At 37.9% G+C, this 12,835-nt stretch overlaps 1 protein-coding gene across 2 annotated transcripts in view; it reads right to left on the bottom strand.

Moving 5' to 3' along the window:
- The window catches only part of MTMR3 (myotubularin related protein 3), a 71,426-nt gene extending 59,103 nt beyond the window's left edge, over window positions 1-12,323 (bottom strand). For both annotated transcript variants that reach the window (XM_008058948.2, XM_021712825.1), the window contains exon 1: window positions 12,272-12,323. The gene's annotated coding sequence lies outside the window, so the exon portion shown is untranslated. The remainder of the gene's footprint in view (window positions 1-12,271) is intronic.
- Window positions 12,324-12,835: the final 512 nt, after the last annotated feature.

Genomic DNA, 12,835 nt, shown 5'->3' with positions numbered 1-12,835 from the left:
GGAGGGAGGGGCAAAATTGGCAATAGTTTTCCCCCTTATTGGCCATACACTAATAAAAGGTATTATATATACAGACACCTGAAAACCTAACCAGAGTCAGTCAAGAAAAAGCTGAATATCATCCAGTCAATTGCCACCAGTCAAATCTAAGCTTGATAATTCCTTTGTAAAAAATCCTTCTGGACTTAACGTATTTCACACACACACACACAAGCAGAGGCTAACATTCCTAATGTTGATAGTAAAACAAACAAAAAATAGTAAAACCTGGATGAAAATAATAAAGCAACAATTAAAAATCAACCTGCAAATGCAAAAACAATACTCTTGTAAAATCTCAGGATGTTTTTGTAGTTGTCTGTAAATTCAAAATAGATCCCTCATCTGAAGAAATCAAACTGTCTTAGCAAGCAAAATATGAAAAAGTTGCCTTATAGCCGGGATCGGTGGCTCAGCCTGTAATCCCGCGCCTTTGGGAGGCTGAGGTGAGTGGATTGCCTGAGCCTACGGGTTCGAGACCCGCCTGGGCAGCGGGACCTCATCTCTACAATAAAATTAAAAAAATCAGCCAGGCATGGTAGCACACGCCTGTAATTCCGGCTACTTGGAAGGCTGAGGCGGAAGGATCGCCGGAGCCCAGCAGGTTGAGGCTGTGGTGAACGGGAGCGTGCCACTGCACTCCAGTCTGGGTGACAGAGACTCCAACTCAAAAAAAAAAAAAGAAAAAGCTGCCTTATTATCCACATATTCTATGCTCTTCTGAAAACTGATAAATAGTGTTAATATCTTTACCTGTGTTTTTAAGAACAAAAAAGGAGCAGAAACCCAAAGACAGGCTAATGAAAAAGTCAATGAGCAGCTCTTTTCTTTAAACAGATTAGTCCCATGCAAAGCCAACATTTCTGGTTTGCTTAACTTTCAGAATGTAATTTAGAGAGCTTGAGTTTCAATATTCAACATAAACTCTTTAAGAACAATGTAAGAGAGGGCCCAGATCATGTCGAGGTGTTAGGGAGCTGTGAGCAGAGGAGTGGACTCAGTTTAAAGAATCACAGGCTGTTGGGTGGGGAACAGCCAAGGCTATTGGGTGAGGAGCAAGGGAGGAAGCAGGGAGACCAATCACAGGGCTTTTCAATAATCCTAGCAAGAGACAATATAGTGCTTAAAAGGTAGTGACGGAAGTGGTAGGATGTTGCCGGATTCTGAATATACTTTGAAAAAACTACCTATAGAATTTGAGCTGATGAATTAAATATGAGACTGAAGTCAAGCATTTTGTCTCAGCAACTGGAAGCAAGAACTTCCCATTTATCAATGAAGGATGTCCATAAGAAAACTGGATTCCACACCCCATGGAAACGGTAGGGGAGGAGAAAGAGGAAATTAGAGGTTCCATTGTAGACAAGTTATATTGAGATGCCTAGCAGTTATCCAAATGAAGATGCCAAGTACAGTGCTAGATAAACCAGCCTGGAGATCAAGAAGTCAGAGGCTAGTGATATTAATATAAATGTAGGAGACATGAATGTGTGGAAGGCATTAAACCCAAATGCAGGAGGCAAGTATAAACAGAGAAGCTAAGAAGCCCAAGGACAGGGACTTGCAGTATTCCATTTTTCAGCAGCTGGAAGGATGAGGAAAAACCAGAAGGTTCAGTAATGAACCAAGTCAGAGTCATCATTCTTACCGCTCTTCAAACCAAAACCAAATCTTTGTGATTTGACCTAGCTTAAGAATCCAAACTAGTATAAAAGTATATCATTTATTCATTCATTTTGATAAATACTTATTAAATACCTACTTCATGCCAGGCACTGTTCTAGACTTTGGGGAGACGGTTGTAAACAAAAAGTCAACGAATTAATTTCACTATCTTCCCCACTAGAATCAAAGAAACAGATGTCTAATGTTAGGTAGTTGGTAAGCATTGCAAAGAAAATAAATCAGGGTTTGGTGATAGGGAGTAACAGACAAGTACTGTTTTAGGTTAAAAGGTAAGAATGTGTAAGGGCAGCACCTGTTGAATTTTAAAAAGAGAGAGGCAAAAGCAAATTATTCCTGAGGGTATGACTTTATTAGAACTGGATGCTATTGTAAGGAAACTCTTTAAAAAATAAACACCTGCAGAATTAACTATTTTTAAAAAACTGTTCTAATGTTATGCAAAGGGAATGTGTGCTTTAGGACAAAATATCTAATGACAGCATCACATACACACTCAAACAGCTGTTTTCTTAAATAACTTAAATGGAAGGAAGTTTGACATATTTTACACAGTTTTTTTATAACTCCAGTGATAAAGTAACCAATGTCCTCATCACTCATAAGTGGACCTTGAGCAATTATTGTTATACTATAAGAAAGGAATTGACAGTAGTGGGAAACTGTCAGGCGAGTGAGGGGACATACCTCACCAACAAGGGTACCTGCATAATGAACATTTGTACCCCAGAAGTGTACCCCACGCCTTTAAAATTTAAAAATTTAAATAAATAAAATCAGTGATTAAAAAAAAGAAACCAAAGTCAAAAATGTAAGTGGACTGTGAAAGTGAAACCCTCATAAATTGCTGGTGAGAATGTAAAATGGTGCAACCTCTGTGTAAAAGTTTGGGAGTTACTAAAAATTTTACAGAGTCACTGTATGTCACATCAATTCCACTCCTAAAAACTGAAGACACATGTCCATATAAAAACTTGTACATAAATGTTCATAATAGCATTATTCACAATCGTTGAAAGTGGAAACAACCCAAATGTCCAACAATCGATGAATAGATAAAACATGGTAAACTTTGTATATATAAATATGCATACAATATAATATTATTGCACAATACAAAGGAGTAAAATATTGATATATGATACAGCATGGATGAAAACATTATGCTAAGTGAAAGAACTTAGGGCACGAAAAGCTATATACTGTGGGTGATTCCATCTATGTGAAATGTCCAGAATAGACAAATCCAGAGAGACACAAAATAGATTAGTGATTGCCAGTGGCTGGGGTGAGGAAGAATAAGCGGTGACTGCTAATGGACATGGGGTCTATGTGTGGGTGATGAAAATGTTCTAGAAATAGATAGTGGTAATGTTTGCAGAACAGAATGCTATGAATATACTAAAAACCACTGAAGTGTATACTTTAAATGGGTGGATTTTATGTGATGTGAATTATAGTTCATATTTAAAATATAGGTGAAGAGCATGAATATGATCAAACTCTTCATGAAATAAAAATAATCTTGCTGCAAAAAAGTTATGAGATTAACCCAGCAGCAATAAGCATTCTAAGCACCTAGATTATAGTCTCTAAAGACTCATTAACACTTCAAAAGGAGCCAGGTCTCCTGCAAAGAAATAGCCAGTTCTAGATCTAGAACAGAAAATGTACAAGTTGGTTTTGGAAATCTTGCTAAATGGGAAATCAAGTTAAAAGACTACAGAGGGGGTACATCAGAAAAAGCTGAAAGCCAACTGAAGAGACTCACTGGCTGAAAATGAAATAATTTGTGCAAAACCAGGTAAGTACAATAGATTGAGTTTCATTATGTTTCAACGAGTTCATGATGAAACACACACCCTCTCTTTTTCTCACAGACACACACATGTGGAAGATGCTGAGGAATCAACCTCATATTTTTGAAAACTGGTAAGTAAGGTGAAAGAAATTAAGTATCCTGCCTGTCTTATACAAACTGAACCTGTGCAGAGTCAACTAGTTGATCAGGAAAATATTCTACCTAATACATTAAGAAAGAAAGACAAAATTAGATATCATTTTATAACTGCTAATGAACTACAGGATGCAAATAATAATCTATGGAAAACTACAGAAAAATAACTCTAATTTTTAAAGAAAACTGCAAGACAGAGATGGACAGGAAACTTACAGATTTAAAACAGACTTAAGTTTTGTTTTGTTTTTTTTCAGGCCAAACATGGTGGCTCATGCCTATACTCCCAGCACCTTGGGAAGCCAAGGTAAGAGGATTGCTCGAGCCCAGGAGTTCGAGAAAAGCCTGGACGACATAGCGAGACCTCATCTCTATAAAAAAATAAACAATTAAAAGTCCCTCAGTCTCGGAGGCTGAGGTGGGAGGATCACCTAAGCCCAAAAACTCGAGGTTAGGGTGAGCGATGATTAGGTCACTGCACTCCAGCCCAGGTGAGAGGGAGACTCCAACTCAAAAGAGAAATGCTTTTTTCCCAGAAAATTTAAAGAAAAACTCTCACAGGCATCAACTAAAATGTTCCCATCCGCAATGACAATGAACTAGACATCAAATTCAATTACAAAGTAAGCTCTCAATCAAGTTATAGCACATAACATAAAAGCTATCTTCCCAGACAAGTCGAATTTTTTAACGAGTACAGAAATACCAAGATTTGCCACTTAATATTTAAAGTCCCAGTCAACTTAAACATAGTGCTCACCCAGAAACGATGCCTTCCACTTCTATACCAAATAAAGACTGTAAAATGGCATGCTGCACATCAGGCCACCAAAATTTACCAAGAACCTATGATGTGTCAAACAGTACACAGTGTTGGTTCTGCACTAATGCAACTTACATACCACTGCAGAAGACCCAAAAAACAGTGATAATGATAAACTGTGCTAGTGTGATGAAGGAAGCTAAGGCAGAGACTAGGGTGTGGGGATACGGAAGACCTAACCACAGATAAAACGGTGAAAGGTCTCTCTGTGGGCTGAGGCAAGTTTCGAGTACAGAAAACAGCCTGTGTTCCTGAAACAGTCTGACAATTCCGAAGAACTACAAAGAGGAAACCACTGTAGCTAAAATGCTAGAATGTAAGGAATCAGAAAGAAGAGTGGCACACCTGAAGTTGGAGAAATGTATAAGGAAAAGATCATGTAAATAGTAGTAAGCATAGAATATAAATATAGTCCAAGTACAACAGGGAATCATTGACAGGTTTCAAACAGCAGAGTGACATGATGTGATTTAAGATCACTCTGGCTAATGTGAAATGAATAAGTTAGAGGAGGAAAAGAATAAAGAAAAGAATCAGGAGACAATTACAGGAAGAAGACGGTGGCTTGATTCAGAATGGAGGCAGTACAGATAAAATAAAAGTATAAGGATGTGAAAGGTATCCTGGTGTATAACTAACAGAACTAGGTAGTGGCCTAGATGTGGAGGCTAAGAGATTTTAAAATCTATAGTCCAAAAGAGGAAAAAAATAAAACATAAAAATAGTTCAAAGTAAGAGATGTTGGCTTTAAGCGTGTGAGGAAAGACACAATTGCTATAGGAATTCCAAATTCATAAGAAAAACCCAAGATAATGGGCAACTTTGCAACCTATCTGAATCAAGTACCTGCTAAAGGTTCTTTTTTAAAACTACAAAGAGTATTATACTAATCTAGGTATATTTTTTTTAAAAAGAGCAGATATGGTCAATTCTTAGGAAATATTCAGGGGCTATTACAGCAAACTTGGGCCCCAGAGGAAGAAATTGAGTCACTACTGTTAGTCAGTAAGCAGTGTAATACTTCTTAATTTTTTAGTTATAATAGTAATAATGCACATTCCTAGTAAGAAAAATTTAAGATATGGGTGTAAAAAGTAAACAAAAACCCTAATACACAGCTAGTGGAAATGTAAAACAGTGTAGCCTCCTTGAAAAATAGCCTGGCAGTTCCACAAACACTTAAGTACAGTTACATGTGACCCAGCAATTTCACTCCTAGGTATATACACAAGAGAATGAAAGCATATGTCCAGGTAAAAACATGTACACAAGTTGGGCTCGGTGGCTCAGCCTGTAATCCCGCACCTTTGGGAGACTGAGGTGAATGGATTCCCTGAGCCCGCGGGTTCGAGACCCGCCTGGGCAGCGAGACCTCATCTCTACAACAAATAAAAAAAAAAAAAAAACTAGCCAGGAGTGGTAGCGCGTGCCTGTAGTTCCAGTTACTTGGAAGGCGGAGGCGGAAGGATCGCCAGAGCCCAGCAGGACGAGGCTGCGGTGGCCAGGAGCGGCCACTGCACTCCAGTCTGGGCAACAGTGAGACTCCAACTCAAAAAAATTAGCCAAAAGGTGGGAACAATCCAAATGTCCATAGATTAATGAATGAATAAACAAAATGTATATCCAAATAACGGAATATTTTTGGTCATAAAAAGGAATGAAGTACTGATACATGCTACAACATGGATGAACCTTGAAGACATTATGGTAAGTGAAGAAGCCAGCCACAAAAACCACACATCATATGATACCATTTATATGAAATGTTCAGAACAGGAAAATCATATAGAAATAGAAAGTAGATTAGTTGTTGCCAGGAGCTGGGAGAGATGCAGGATAAGAAGCGCTAACACCGGGCTCGGTGGCTCAGCCTGTAATCCCACGCCTTGGGAAGCGGAGGTGAGTGGATTGCCTGAGCCCGTAGGTTCGAGACCCGCCTGGGCAACTTGGCGCGACCTCATCTCTACAATAAATCAAAAAACTAGCCGGGCGTGGTAGCGACGCCTGGAGTTTCAGCTACTCGGAAGGCTGAGGCGGAAGGATCGCCGGAGCCCAGCAGGTCAAGGCTGCGGTGGCCGGGAGCGGCCACTGCACTCCAGTCTTGGTGACAGAGTGAGACTCCAACTCAAAAAAAAAAAAAGAGGTGCTAAGAGTTAAGCAGTGTAGTGTTTCTTTCTGAGGTGATGAAAATGTTCTAAGTTAACTATGGTGGTGTCTGCACAACTTCGTGAAAATACAGAGCCCCTGAATGATATACTTTAAATGGGTGAGCTGTACGATATGTGAATGATATGTTACCAATATATCTAAATTAAACTTATTTTTTAATTAATATAAGTTCCCGTCTCACTTTCTTATTGCCTTTCAGTTCACCTACACATAAGTATAACTGTTAACTGTTTTATAATTCAGTCTAGATACTTCTCTATGGCTATACAGTCATGTGCTGCTGATTGAAGGTAAGTTCTGAGAAATGCATCATGAGGATATTTCATTATGCAAACAACATAGAGTGCACTTTCACAAACCTATATGGGTTAGCCTATGCCACCTAAGCTATATAGTATAGCTTACTGTTCCTAGGCTGTATACCTGTACTGTATGTTACTGTACTGAATACTGTAAGTAACTGTAACAAAATGGTATTTGTCTAAACATAGAAAAGGTACAGTAAAAATGTGGTATAAAATATTTTAAAACAGAATTTAAGACACTTACCATAAATGGAGCTTATAGGACTGGAAGTTGCTCTGGGTGAGCAGTGAGTGAGTGGTAAGTGCATAAGAAGGCCTAGGACATCACTGTAAAATACTGAAGATTTGGGGATTTTTTAAATGCATTTTTTAAAAGACACAGCATCTTACTATGTTGCCAGGCTGGAGTGAAATGACAAGATCATAGTTCACTGCAGCCCTGACCTCCTGGGCTCATGCTATCCACTCCTGAGTCTGCCTCACCTCCATACCAGGCTAATTTTTTATTTTTCCTGCAGAAATGGGGTCTCATGTTTCCCAGGCTAGTCTCAAATTCCTGGCCTCAAGCAATCCTCTTACCTCAGTGTCCCAAAGTGCTGGGATTATGAGACACCGGGGCCCAGTCCACTGTAGACTTTATTAAAACTACACTTAGGATACACTGAATTTCTAAAAAATAAGGTAACTCTGCTACAATGTTACAATGGTTACAACATCACTAGGCCATAAGAATTTTTCTGATCCATTATAATCTTATGGGACCACCATCATATGCTGGGTCTGTTGTTAACCAAATCATTAGCAGTACATGACTGTACAAAGACACATAATCTACCCCCCAAAATAGGAGGGGGAAGTCATACTGTATTTATTAGTTCTACAACTTTATTTCTTCAATATATCAAATCCATCCTATGTCAGTACAAACATGCAAAAGTTCAGTTCTTTCCCTATATACCATAACCCAACCATTCATCAATTGGTGAGATATGTTGTAGGTTGTTTCCATTATTCCATTAATACCAAAAAAAAAAAAAAAAAACCACTACAGCCATCCTTACCTGTATCTCTACACAAGTCACTATTTATGTAGCACTGATTCTTAAAAATGGATTTACTAGGCAAAAAGATATAAACTAGGGGGTAGAGGGGTTGTAGTGCAGAGGGGTTATTATTGTCAAAGACTATGCATATGTACTCTTCTATTTATTTTTTTAAAAATCAACATGTAGTTATCAATTTGGTAGACTTTTTTCAGTGTTGTGTAATTTAAAAAGTTAGAACAAAAATATGCATAAGCATTATTTGTATTAATTCTGAAGCATGTTTATACATGCACAGAAAAATTATATAGTGATTGTGAACAATGGTTACCTCTCTAGGAAAGAGAGTGGGAGTAGTGACTTTTAGTTTTTGTACTTTTTGTTTGCTTGTTTGAGTTGGAGTCTCACTCTATTGTCCAGGCTGAAGTGCACTGGCACGCTCACAGCCACCCCAGTATCGACCTGCTGTGCTCCAGCAATCCTTCTGCCTAAACTGCATGCACGCGCTACCACACCCGGTTAATTTTTTTTTACTTACTGTAGAGACAAGGTCTCACCAAGTTGCCCAGGCTGGTCTTGAACCCCTGAGCTCAGGCAATTCTTTTACCTTGGCCTCCCAAAGTGCCAGGATTACAGACTTGAGCCACTACATCCAGCCTGTTTTTAATACTTTTAAACACTTGTTCTACATGTGCAACTAGGAAAATCTGCAAAAAAAGTTTTGTAAAAGGAAATTCAGAATAATTATTACATAAAAGGTCTTCACTTAACCTGAGACAGAGTGTGAAGATAACGATCTCAAGAATAAACAATCAGGGATGTAAAGTAATGGCTCTAAGGGCAGATGAGATATAGGTCCTAATTCTGCCATATACAAACTCTATGATTTTGAGGGCAAGTCATGCTACCTCTGAGCCTCAGTGTCTTCATCTGCAAAACAATGAGAAAACAGCTGTTGCATTAAAGAGTTGTAACAATTCAAAGATAAGGCCTGGCGAGATGGCTCAGCCTGTAACCCCAGCACTTTGGGAAGCTGAGATGAGAGGACTGCCTGAGCCCGGGGATTCAAGACCAGCCTGGGCAACTTAGTGAGTCCTCATCTCTACAATAAATCACAAAAACTAGCCAGGTGGGGTGGCGTGCATCTGTAGTTCCAGCTATTTGGAAAGCTGAAGCGGAAGGATCGCCTAAGTCCAGCAGGTCGAGGCTGTGGTGGCCCTGAGTGTGCCACTACACTTCAGCCTGGGTAACAAGAGAGAGAAGACTCCAACTCAAAAAATAATAATAACTAAAAGGCATAATATATATGAGGTGTTTAGTATAGTGACTAGCATAATAAGCACACATTAAAATCATTAATATGTATATATACTCACATATATGACAACACATGGTTCTACAGATAAAGACTGCACTTCACTAAATAAAATGTTTCATTACAAAGTATTTGGATAGGACAGTTCCCAACATTGTCTTCTTTCCATGCACACACACAGTTACTTATTTTTTTCTGAACTATTTAAGAGAGGGTTGCGAATACCATATTTAACCCTTACTACTTTCATATTTCCTAAAAAAGATAATCTCTTATATAACCACAGTTCTTGTTTCAAATTCAGAAAATATAACACTGATATAATACTCTAATCTACCACCTCTATTTCAATCTTGTCAACTAATCCAATTATATCCTTCACAGCAATTTTTTCCCTTTTCGTAAAGGATCCAGTCCAAGATCACATATTAAATCTATTTTTCATATCTCTTTAGTCTTCTTTAATCTGGGGCACATATTATATTAATTTACACAATGTTTCCTGGCATCAAAATTAATTTAATAAATTTATGTCTTTCCCTCCAAACCTAGATGGTTCTTCAGACCAGAATATAACATTTTCTCATTCTGTTTTGCAAATGCAACTCTTTGATGCTTTATCTACATATTGATTCAAAGGTTAAAAAGCAATCCACATTTACATTATTATGGTAATTTAAGTATTAATTACTGTATAGTCAAGTAATATGTTAGGAATATAGTTTCTTCGCTACAGATCTAATCTGCAATCCCCCTGAGAAAATGAAGAATAAGATTCTTGTTCTAAGCCTTAAAGTCAAATGATCTCCTTTCTTAATATGACAATTAGACAGCAAGGATGTACAAGCTTCTCTCAGCTCCATCATCAATACCACTCCATGCTGTGACTTCTCAAAATCTTTACAAAAGTAAAGCGTCATTCACTCTTCCTACAGAACGATGGAATCACATCTTTCAGACATCTTTTTTTTTTTTGAGTTGGAGTCTCACTCTGTCACCCAGACTGGAGTGCAGTGGTCGCTCCCAGCCACCGCAGCCTTGGCCTGCTGGGCTCCGGCGATCCTTCCGCCTCAGCCTTCCAAGTAGCTGGAACTACAGGCGCGTGCTACCATGCCCGGCTAATTTTTTTTCGATTTATTGTAGCAATGAGGTCTCACCAAGTTGCCCAGGCGGGTCTCGAACCCGCAGGCTCAGGCAGTCAACTCACCTCAGCCTCCCAAAGGCGCGGGATTACAGGCTAAGCCACCGAGCCTGGCTTCTGACATCTTTTAAAGAGAAATTACTCAATTCCTTATTCAAAAACTAAAACTTACATTTGCAGACAAGAATAACTCAAGAAACACACTGAGAAACTTGTACTACAAGGACACAGATGACATATACTATATAATCTTTCATTATACAAAAAAAGGAGGAAAAACAACCACCTGAATCAACACGATTATGATAACCAATCTCTACTAGAACCAATCTATTCTCCTTCCTTATTCTTACCAAAACCCTAAACAAAAATCCTAGTCAAGAAGAATTTATAGGGAGAAGGCACTGGGATCCCAGGACTCCAGGAGGGTATACGTGAATTGACAATTCAAATATGCAGACAGTTCTTGACTTCAAGGTATTCACAATCGTGTGTGAGTGACAAATATAACTAATAAGGCAGAGTACCATACTATCATCCTATGGTAATGCAAAAGGCAGAGAAACAGCTTCTGAGCTGGGCACTTACTGAAGGCTTTGTGGAAGATTCCAGAACCAACCAGATTCTGAGCTATTGAGACAAAGGCAGAACAGGAATGGCACGTGCAGCAGAGAAAGACAAAAAAAAGCACCTTGAAGAGTATCTGAATGAGTAAGTAGGTCAGCATGGCAGCAACAAGAGGTACACTAGGTACACAGGAAAAACAGGTGACTGGCTGTGGGAGATGTGTTTAAAGCTCACTTGTGAAGAACTCTAAATGCTTGTAGAAGCAATGGTAAACCAAAGGTTCCTGAACAAGGAAATGATTTGTATTTAGAAACTTAAAACCAAAACAATAACTTCTCTTTTCAATAAAATTGTATTAAAATTCCTCCAAATTAAACAGGTGGCAGAAATAGGGCGCAATAAAAATTTATGCAGTCACAGACATACATTTATGAAAAGAAAGACACTTTATGAGAAAGGACAAGAATTAAATCTACAATGAAGAAAGAACTAGCAAATTTTTCAGAATCTGTTTTCTCATCAAAATTCACATTTGTACTACATAATCCCCCCTTATCCACGAGAGATACATTCCAAAAACCCCAGTGGAAGTGTGAAACCGCAGATAGTACTGGACCCTCTATACTAGGTTTTTTCCCATACATACCTATGATAAAGCTAAATGTATAAACTGGGCACAGTAAGAGATGAACAACAATAACTAATAATAAAATAGAACAATTAATTATAACAATAGACTAACAAAAGTTAATAGAAAGTGGTATCACTCTTACTCTCTCAAGATATCTTTGCATTTCTGGACCTCAGATAACTAAAACCATAGAAAGTAAAACCAAAGATAAAGGGGAACTATTGAATTAACTCTAGTAAAAAGAGGCCTTGATTTTCATAGAGATATACACCAATTTAGAAAACTCAGACAAGAATCAAGTTTCAATTTAGAAGACTTGCAGATTGATAAAGACTACTTATTTTAGACAAATATTAGTGCTGCAACTCATAAAATCTCAACTTAAATACAACTTTCCATTGTATTACAGCACAATTATATATGGGATAAGTGACCTGGCCTGGGTCTAAATAAAAAAAAACATGAAAATGAACAATAAAAAAAACTGATCCAAAAAATTATAAACACAGACAAAGACCCCCCCAAATCAATTTGTAAATTAATTTTTACCTGCCTCAAAACAGCACAGAAAGAATAAAGGGGATAAAAACCAACTTACCAAATGAGTTTGTCCCCAAATTTTTTCTCCTAGAAGGTTTCACAAGGAAATCTACAAAAGAAAAACTAATTGTTTTATATTGACAAATATCCTAAGAATCAAGTTAAGCCACTTAGATCTTCTCACAATTCTTTTCTCTCTACAAGTTAGAATGCTATGACAATAGATTTTTAAATTGTTGCAATATGGACTATTTAGTCAGGTGCAGATTTCAGAATGTTTAACTATACAGAATGGACCCAGTCAGGCCTTAGCATGTCTTCGGAAATTGCAGAACTGTACAGAACAGAGCTTTTCAGAAACCTACAGATACTCCTATTTAAGAGTTTTTCCTCAGTCAAGCAAGTATCACTTTTTATGGTTTCTCAGGGAAGTCTTTGCTAGTACAGAAATCAGTACTTTAAAAAACTAAGACCACTCCAAGTCTAGGCTTGGACTTCGTAGTTTAAGGTATTTTATATACGTAAACTGGTTTCTACTAAGAGATCTGTCTTTTTGTTTAAGAAAAATGGGTAAGGGGAGTATAGTATAAATACAAAGAATGATGTCATAACTAGGCAACAA

The sequence above is a fragment of the Carlito syrichta genome, unplaced genomic scaffold (assembly GCF_000164805.1).
Source record: "Carlito syrichta isolate Samal-C Ts95f unplaced genomic scaffold, Tarsius_syrichta-2.0.1 Scaffold303665, whole genome shotgun sequence".
Classification (NCBI taxonomy): Eukaryota; Metazoa; Chordata; class Mammalia; order Primates; family Tarsiidae; genus Carlito; species Carlito syrichta.
Note: the sequence above shows the minus strand (reverse complement) of the source record. Positions and strands in the feature narration are given on the sequence as shown.